The 7,163-nt window shown below is 36.5% G+C and overlaps 1 long non-coding RNA gene across 1 annotated transcript; it reads left to right on the top strand.

The window, feature by feature from the left end:
• The first annotated feature begins 1,799 nt into the window (after positions 1–1,799).
• Positions 1,800–4,001, top strand: LOC113304586. Its single transcript, XR_003338249.1, has 4 exons — positions 1,800–1,939; positions 2,342–2,379; positions 2,826–3,148; positions 3,769–4,001. It is a non-coding gene; the product is annotated as an uncharacterized LOC113304586 (long non-coding RNA).
• The last annotated feature ends 3,162 nt before the right edge of the window (positions 4,002–7,163 follow it).

Raw genomic sequence — 7,163 nt, 5'->3', positions numbered from 1 at the left:
TAATAGTTTCTGAATCACTCGTGGTGAAGTTCAAGTCCCTAATCAATACTCAAAGAATGTCTACATGTGGTTGCATTTGTAATAAATACTGCAATTGATCTTTGTTTTCATCAGGATCATGAGCTCCATACATACAACTAACTAAAAATTTCTAGTAATATGCATAATTTTCAAGTCAACACCAGATTTCTAGACTATTGTTATACCACCAGACAGACCAATAGGAGGAGCATACAATAAATTAGGATATTTAAACTGTTGTAAATAGAAATGGATATTAGATTTCCCAAAAACAGGTTGAAGAGCCATTTTTCTTGAAAATCCTTGCAACCTTCAAAAGGTTTTATATTTTAAATGAGTTTTATACTCTAATGCACTTTATGTCCTGGTTCCTTTTAACAGATATAATTGTCGAAACCACTATGCTGTCTACGTTAACTATTTTTTACCCTCTCTATTTAATCTTTGGGTGTTTTTTTTTTTCATCAATACACATCAATGCAATCCAATTATTTTAATTGGATCTAAAACACATTAAGGAAATAACGATGAACAATAGCTTTATGATTACAAACGTTATAGTAATGCAACTTTTAATTACTATTTAAGGTTATTAAGAAAGCAAGGTTATTAAGAAAGCGAGAGTTTAAAATCAACATAAACTCTAGATGTACCTTCCAAATAAGAGGGGTTGGTTTTTAGGTCTCACTTTGTGTGAGCGGGTAGTTTTGGTGTTGTCTATTTGGACCGTACATCTAGAAGGGTTCCATATTTATTAAGAAAAAAGTTTGTCTCGGCGGTTGTGTGATACAAAGCTATGGGTTGAAAATGAGGACCCTTATTTAGATTTGTAAACCCTTTTTAGGGTATAATATATCCAACAACATCTCTATGCAAGGGGAAGGTCTTAAATAAGCATAACACCTAGCGTTTAAGACATTTCCCACCAAAATTTCATCTCCAATGCGAGGATCAAGAACATAAAAAAACAAGACACGGTTAAGTAGGGGTAAGATAAGTCCAGGTCAAACTTTCTTCATAACCTTTCGTCTCTAAACTCATATAAAAAGTGTTGAATAAGATTTTGGGGATTCTATATGAACTTTAGGTATTCTCTCTTCTTCTTTTTTTTGTTATTTGGCAATGACCACGAGGGAGGCGAATGTTGACCAACCCTGGCTCTAACATCTCTAAAATCTTTGTATCGAAATAAAACCCCTCATTTTCTCCCATTTTTTGTATTTAGCAACCAATTTTTTAACATTTAGTATACCAGATTCTCCATATTTCTACAAAAAAAAAAACATAGCCTCCCTTAATGTATTTTGCTGGCTTCGTAGTAGGCGATGATCCACGAAAAAAAAGGTGTTCGTAAGACCTTTATCCCGGGTGATGATTTTGACCCGTTGTACAGTAGTCTTTTAGGGCGGAACGAATGAAATGCGCTAGAAAGAAAGGAGCAGAGAGCTAGTATTAGCACTTGGGCTTCCAACTCCAAAGTAATCGCCAATGAATGGAGAGGTTAGGGGTGTGCAGAAAAACCGAAACCGTGGATTTCACCCGCAACCGTCCGCAAAATTGCGGGTGAAAACCAATCCGCAAGAGTCTATGGACCGGACACGGTTGAGTTTTCAAATCCGCAAGGTTTAGCGGTTTGGTTGCGGTTGGTTTTATGAATCCGCGGATTCACCCGCACCGCAGGATAGGAAAGGAATTTGATAGAAATACTAGGGATAATATAGGAATTATGAGTTCGATATATAAACATCTTATCTTTGTGAAACCTAAAACATTCTCACTTCACGCTCAACTTCTTCTCTGCCTATGAGAGGTTCTTCATTTCCCTACCTAAGTAGTTCTCTGCCTATTAGATTCATCACTAAAAAGTATTGGATCGTGTTGAAGAAGAAGTTAACGCACTACCTGATTGCTGCAACCAGTAAGTTTATTTATCTGTTTATTTTTGGATTCAATTGTAGAAAAAAATTCCGGATTTTTCATCTTTAAGTCTGAAACACAAGAAATTAAACTGGGTTTAGTTTGATTTGTGAAAGGAGACTACAATTTTATAAGAAATTTGTGCTGAATAATAGGTTTTAGGTTCGTATATTGTGATCTTAATAAGTTGTATTTGGTGTTTTGATTAGAGGTTTATGATTCATCATAACCCTAGAATACTGAACGAGTAATCTAGTCTAACATGCTGTCTAAGTGTCCAGTCTTTCTCAGTTACAAGTTCCTGTCTCAACTCTAGTAATTTTCTCAAAGCCAAGATCTCTATTATAACTATGGACTAGTGCTAAAATATCTCTGGTTTTATCCATTATTGTTTTCTTTTCAGTTTCCAGGGAAGAAGTTTTGAATTCCACTTTCAATCAGGTATATCTATTATCCTCCTAGTGATTCTCTAACTCTTATATCTTTCAGTTGTTGTTCCTTTTGATTTTCATGTTATTGAGTCATTGGATTGTTGCTTCCATGATTTGATTGTATGTTATATGATTAATCCATGACATGGGTTCTGTTTGTTATGTCTTAAATTTTGGTAGTTTGGATAACTTCACTCAAATTGGGTTTTTGAGACATTTAGTTGATTGGTTAAAGTGGATTTGAAATTGGGTTTGGTGTGTTTTTCTGTGATTGGAAATTCTGAGTATGTGAATTAAGCTCCAAACATGTTAAAAGCTGAAAATTTCAGTTTATGTGAAAACCATTTCCACAATTATTGCAATAGCTTAGGTTCTGAATTTGGACTTCCTTCTGATTCCAATTGCTTATTTGTCCTTGCTATGTTGATTTACCTAATGTGTCAATCTTTTTTGTAGATGGCTTCAAGCTCTTCTATTCCTGTTAACAATCTTGATGAGAGCATTGGTACAGCTACCCCGGCAACCGTAGAGAGCATAACTACAGTTACAGTGACAGCTGGCTATGCAAGTATAAGATCTTGTTCAAGATAGCTCGAGACCTGCTGGCTATGAAAGTACCAACAGTAGCTTCTGAATCATATTTCTCCACGGGTGGTCGTGTTCTTAATGAGTATCGAAGTTCCATGCTGCCAAAAACAGTGCAAGCACTGATCTGTGCTGAAGAAACAAACCAATCAATCTCGAGGAGATGCTTGAAGGGATTTAAAAAATTGACTTAGGTAACTCTTGAACCTTTCTATCTTTGTTTTTTGTACCTTTCGCTTAGTCTCTTTGGTACTGTCTATATTCCACCTCCATCATTGCATTTCCTTCTTCTTATTGTGCACAAGATATTCGAAGGTTACTAGATGATATAGGGTTTGATACTGAATTAGTTGTTGTAGGTAAGTAAAACATTGGGCACAAATCTGGTAAAAATTCAGGGCCTAGTTACTTTATTATTATTTTTGGTTTGTTAACATGTGCTTGGTTTTACTCTTTTTAGTGCAATAAGCATGTTTTGGTCCCAATTCTCTTGGCTTTGTACTGTTTATCTATTGTAGACCTAGTCTTATGCTAACTTTCAAGTAAGAAGAGATCAGAAATAGATAAAAAAAATCAGCTTTTTTTTTTTTTTTTTGTAAGTGAAAGGTCTCCCACACCATGAAGAAGGAGACCAGTTTATCATGAATGGTGTGAAAAGCTTGTAATATTATGAGTCTTGATATGTTAAGAAAGAGAAAGAGAAATGTCAAAGGAAATTATGAGCCTGTAATATTATGAGTACTGTTTACTTTTTATTTACCTATAATTTTGTATAGGATTCACCTGGTCTATAACTTAACTCCTTATTTTACAGATGTGGAAGAAATGTTGAAGAAAATTCCGGATTGAATGAACTAGTAATCAAATCCAAAGACTCTTTTTTGGCAGCAGAAGTTCCATTGGCATGGCACCATATCGTCGTTGCATTTGATAGTTTACTTTCCGTTGTTGTAAAATTTAGTACTTTTTTGTTTCCCTAAAAAAGAACACAATACTCTTTTGTGTTAACTGTTGACTATTTTTTATGTCAAATTTCAGTTCTGAACTTACTACTTAGTAATTCTGTTTGCTTTACATATTTTTTTTCTTCCCTCGTTTTGTGTTGATGAGACATGCGCCTGATTTTCAAGTCATCTTTGTAAACCGAAGTGAGCCTAGGAGTCTAAATTCGCGGTTAATCCGCATCCAGACCGTGTCACCCGTTGATCCGCGGATGTGAAATCTGCGGGTGATTGGATCGGTCACGGTTCAATTTTCCAAATCCGCAATTTTGACGGTTTGGTTGCGGGTGACCCCTAATCCACAACCGTCCGTCCGTTGCACACTCATAGGAGAAGCCCTCGTGCCTATACTGAGTAGTCATGCTTAGAAAGTAAAAGTAGTATATGTAGAAGTATTATCTCCAAGCAAGCCAAACGGGTGGGAAGACAAAAAATTTAGTCACTAAATGAAGCTTGATTAAATATGTAGCAACTCTCATTAATGAAATCATGAATGAAACATGTTTTAACCATCTGAGATCACGTGTAAACCAGGTGCGGGAAACACCACCATTACTTGTTTATTATGGGAGCATGCGAGACGTCTATCTGGATAGACAGTGGGGCTTGATCACACAACAGCCCTAGATTGGAGATATGTGTTCCGTCCGTTCATCCAGATTCCAGACAGCTAGAATCCAATTTCGCATACTAAACGACAACAATTCTAGTTCTAAAGTAAATTAAAGCAGTTAAAGATCTCCAAAATTCAGCCGACTTGTCTTTCAAGTCTTTAACTCTCTGTATCATCTCTATGACTCTATATAAACCCACCGTCCCTAGTTTTCAACTTCACACCCGCTCGCACTCTCTTTTCTCTCGTACCTACACTTCCACTTGAACCTTAAAAACGCGATGCAGACATCGTACCCACAATATGCTTCAAACCCTAGACAAGAACATCTTGATCTTACAAATCCTAAAACAGTTAAAATGTTTAGTCGTTATCATAACCATGAATTATCATCAAACCAGTGTTGTTCCTTTCTAAGTCAAATCATCGATGCACCATTAGAATTTGTTTGGTCAATGGTTAGCCGTTTCGATCAACCACAAATTTACAAAAGGTTTGTTAGAAGTTGTAAGATTATTAAAGGTGATGGAAGGAGGACTGGTAGTATACGTGAAGTACGTCTTGTATCAGGATTACCAGCTACATCAAGTACTGAACGGTTAGATTTACTTGATCATGCTAACCATGACATGTGTGTTAGTATTCTTGGTGGTGATCATAGACTTAATAACTATAAGTCTGTCATTACACTTCACGAAATCAGTAATACTGATAATCAAGATGATAGCAGTGACGAAGATGTTTTTGGGAATAAATCAACGGTTGTGATTCAATCGTATGTGGTTGATGTACCAGATGGAAATACTGCACAAGACACAAGATTATTTGTTAACACACTAATTAGGTGTGATCTTAACTCTCTTGGTAGTATGAGTGAGAAAATGGCATGTTCTTCCTCTTCCTCTTCTTATGGTTCTTCTAATGAGGATTCCTCTTGGTAGGGTTGGTGTAACCTTAAGTCTCTTAGTGTTTGGTTAATCTCTTCTTTCGGTCTTTCCACTTTCCTTGATTTTCTTAGTTAACATGAATGTACATGCATGTTTGATAAACTAACGAGAAGTTTAATTATTAGGACTATGCGTTATTTGTTTACTTTTTGTTGTACGGCATAGACTGATTTGGTAAATTTGGGGTTAAACAGGACGAGGTAAGAATTATGTAAAGTACGACGGCAATGTTTGAACAAGTGTCAATATAGTGTGCCATGTGTCGAGACAGCTTATCCACAAACATTATACATGGCATACTCATTTTTCTTCACGTGGCGTATCACGTTTGTTTCTCTTAAAACTGGTTCCAAGCCAAGGACACAAATGATATAAACGATCGGTTACCGGGTGGCCGAGGCGGAGAAATGCTAGAGGTAGAGCTTGGTATCAGACTATCTAAGAACAAATTTGGTCTCATTATCAGATTGAACCCTAATGCTATACCCACCTTGAGATGGAGTTTATGAGATACCTATTCTGAGATCGGACTGGATCCCGTAATTTATAACATCTCTCGCATTCCGCTTCAAACTCGGCTCTACAGCGTTCACCAGACTCAACTTTAGAAGGTGGTTTTCACAGCGTTTTCTTTTGGGAAAAAACTCCATCACGCGGTGCGCAACCAAAATTGGATGCGCACCTCTACCACCATCGGATAAGTTAGATGCGACGTCATTAAACTCTTGACCATAATTATCTAGTCGATCTTTTTGTGTTTCATAAGTATAATTTGTAAATATCCATAATATCGTTATTGCATTGAGCCATAAAGGAATCAGCTATCAAAAAGAAAAATCAGCTGAGGATCCAATCCATGATTCTCATTTGCATACATGATAGTACCAGCAAAGAAAATCAATTACATCGAAGAATTGATAAATGATACAACAACTTTATACAACAAATGGATATCACGCTAAAGTGCGGCACAAATATATGACGGACCAACGGTTTACCCGATCATCCATCCACTTTTAACAAGTTACAGTAATTTAGAGTTGCACATCTAGGTAGCGTTGGAAGCACATTACAGAAGAAGACAAGCAAAATCGTAGTTATAAATACTGAGCAGGAAAGTTTTTGAACTACTCGAGTAATGCTTCGTTTCACATCAAAAAGGGAAGAAAAAAAGAAGTAATACTACGTCATGCTGTTTGTTGTTTAGTCGGTTCTCAGTACTTTACTAGACAGTAATATTTACTGGGTTTTGAGCCTTTTGATTTCAAGACTTAGGGTCCCGGGACTTTAATGGAATCCCCCTTCTTGTCTTTATCTTCTACGGATATTCTAAGTTATGTTTTGCTATTGGAGAAATAGCACGTGAACTCACGAGGAGACTACTAGAACCATGTCCATCTGATTCTGGCATGTACTGCCACTACTGAACAAAACAAATGTCAGCAAGAAATCTGCTTTGTTTAACTCATGCCTGGTGCAAGAAATAATGCAAGCAATGAAAAAGAAAGAAGGTATGACTGGTCATCTCGCTCTGCCGATAGACTTGTTCAAAGCTTTTGATCATCTGGAATGGAGTTTTTTGTTGGATATATTTAAGCAGATTGGCTTCTCAAACTTAGACAATTAATCTCTCAGTGTGTTTTCACTA

The sequence above is a fragment of the Papaver somniferum genome, chromosome 8, assembly GCF_003573695.1.
Source record: "Papaver somniferum cultivar HN1 chromosome 8, ASM357369v1, whole genome shotgun sequence".
In the NCBI taxonomy this organism is placed as follows: domain Eukaryota; kingdom Viridiplantae; phylum Streptophyta; class Magnoliopsida; order Ranunculales; family Papaveraceae; genus Papaver; species Papaver somniferum.
Note: the sequence above shows the minus strand (reverse complement) of the source record. Positions and strands in the feature narration are given on the sequence as shown.